Source organism: Chaetura pelagica, unplaced genomic scaffold, assembly GCF_000747805.2.
Source record: "Chaetura pelagica isolate M959 unplaced genomic scaffold, ChaPel_1.0 scaffold248, whole genome shotgun sequence".
NCBI classification, from domain to species: domain Eukaryota; kingdom Metazoa; phylum Chordata; class Aves; order Apodiformes; family Apodidae; genus Chaetura; species Chaetura pelagica.
The window spans coordinates 847374-849719 of NW_009954309.1; the positions used below are offsets into that span (position 1 = coordinate 847374).

Genomic DNA, 2346 nt, shown 5'->3' on the forward strand with positions numbered 1-2346 from the left:
ACCGGTAAGTCAGGGAGCGAAGCCACCTCCTACTAAAGACACTGCAGGTTAACAGTGATGACCAGTGATAGGACAAGGGGTAATGGGTGCAAATTGGAGCACAGGAGGTTCAAGGTGAATATCTGAAAAATTTTTTTTACTATGAGAGTGACAGAGCACTGGAACAGGCTGCCCAGAGATGTTGTGGAGTCTCCTTCACTGGAGACATTCAAAACCCACCGGAACATGTTCCTGTGTGATGTGCTCTACGTGACCCTGCTCTGGCAGGTGGGGTTGGACTAGATGATCTTTCGAGGTCCCTTCCAACCCCTAGGATTCTATGATTCTATGATCCCTGCTTTCCTTGTCCTAGCAGCTTTTCTCCTGCCATTTTTGTCTTCCATAATCTGGCCTGAGACAAAGCAGTACATCTGATGCCCATCACCCACTGCTTGCAGGTCCCTCCAAAGCAGGCTAGAAGCAGCACAAGAGTGAGCAGTTAGTTATTTTGTACTGTAGTTTTGCTAACAAATATAATTTTCCAGAAAAAGATGAATTGACCCTGACATTTCAGAACTGTAAACTAACCTTCCTGTTATATCACCCATTATCATTATGCTTTGCTATGTCTACATAAACTATTCATCTAGAGGAGTACATATTTTAATTATCTTCTTATTTCCAGCAAACTTTCTGAAGATTAATTTCTTCACTTAGTTGTTGATACAGTAAAACTCTGCATTTCCTTGGCAGCAAAAATTGAGTTGCTGGGGATTGTATCTTCTATCCAGATTCAAGCAGACTTAGTAAGAAACTGATACATAAAGAAACAGCCAGATTTCAACTGCATCTCATTTTTCTTTGAGGGAGTTCAAAGACTTTATGTTTACACAATAACTTAGTTTGAGCAACATGAGCTCACTCTTACTTTCCAGATATCAGAGCTGACTGATCAGCTTCCCCCCTCACATTTTCATTATGTTCCTAAGTATTAACCTGTCCCTTTTAAGCCCTACTGCATCCCTGAATTTAGACATTTTTAACATTATGATGTTCTCTGAATTTTGGGCCAGCTGTAATGATTCGGTTTCCACCTCCCCAAGACCAAATTGCTCTGTTGTCTTTCCCTGTTGCGAGTTACATGCTCTTTGCTCCCAGAAATGGAGAAAGACCCTCACTACTGCCAAGCTGGGTTTTCCTCTTCAGTTCCTTCAAAGGAGACATTTTAGATTCTGGTTTGCTTCATAGCAGTCCACATATTGTCCACAGACCCTGAACATCCTCCACTGGTCCCATAAATAGTGTCTGTGTATCACAAGATACAACAGACCAAGCCTCTGTGACCATTGGCCAGCAGTGTTGTCATCTTCCCTTTGATCCAACTGCAAGTTTTCATTTTCCAGCTTTTTGGCTTGTAATCCACTCTCTGCCCACACTAGCTGAAAGCAAATGACTCTCAAAGGAGCCATTCTGCAACCCTGCAATACCTAAATGATGAGGTCTGTGGTCAAGAGGCAAAGTGAAGCCCTGTGGAAGCACAGGTGGGCTCAGCCCTCTGCCCGCAGCAGGAGCGTCAGTGCAACACAGCCACTGCAGAACCATTCCCATAGCCCTGACCTGCAAGGGATAGTCCTCATCTTTCTTCAGTTAACTGACTCTTTCAAACAAACAAACAGCAATCAGGCATATTTCTTGCAATATGAATTAATTTCTTAAAAAATATTCCAGAGACCTCACAAAGCAGAGATGTCATTTCAAGTGTTTTAAAATCTCCAATAATCTCCCAGAGAACAACACTGACAAGAAGTATTATCAGCTATTATCCTGATCAAACCACTACTTTCTCAAAATACAGGTAACTCACCCTGCAGTCTGAACTCTTTAGCCATTTTTTGACATGTCCAGCACTTCTAGATTTCAGAGCTATGGGCTGGATCTCTTTACTCATCCTGCAGGCAGCGCCAAGGACAGCGGGCATTAAGCAAAGTGACCTTTCCTACACAAAGGACAATTCTGGATATTATTAACTCAGCCCTTTCCCATTGTTACTTTTCCTCAGGCACTTCAGGCTTGTACTGATCATCTACAAAATTCAGTCTAAACGCAAAATCAAAACTGCTGCCCAGGGACAACAAGAGATGCAAATATAACATAGCATAAAAATTATGCAGTTTTGCAAGACTTTATATGCAACTGAAATTGCTGCAGCAGTTTGGGAAGCAAACAAATTGTGTTTTCTGCTAGGGTGAAAAGCAAAGATTGTGACTTCAAAACTAAATGTTTTTTCTGAAGTCTGACTGGATCCCAGGTAGGTAGGCTGATTTCAACACCTCCAAGCACTGGGGGTGCTGCCAGCACCATTCCTGC

The 2346-nt window shown here is 42.4% G+C and overlaps 1 protein-coding gene across 1 annotated transcript in view; it reads left to right on the forward strand.

Annotated features, from left to right (window-relative positions):
* Nucleotides 1–2346, forward strand: part of LOC104394375 (pancreatic triacylglycerol lipase-like) — a 14827-nt gene that overhangs the window by 5153 nt on the left and 7328 nt on the right. The window lies entirely within an intron of this gene.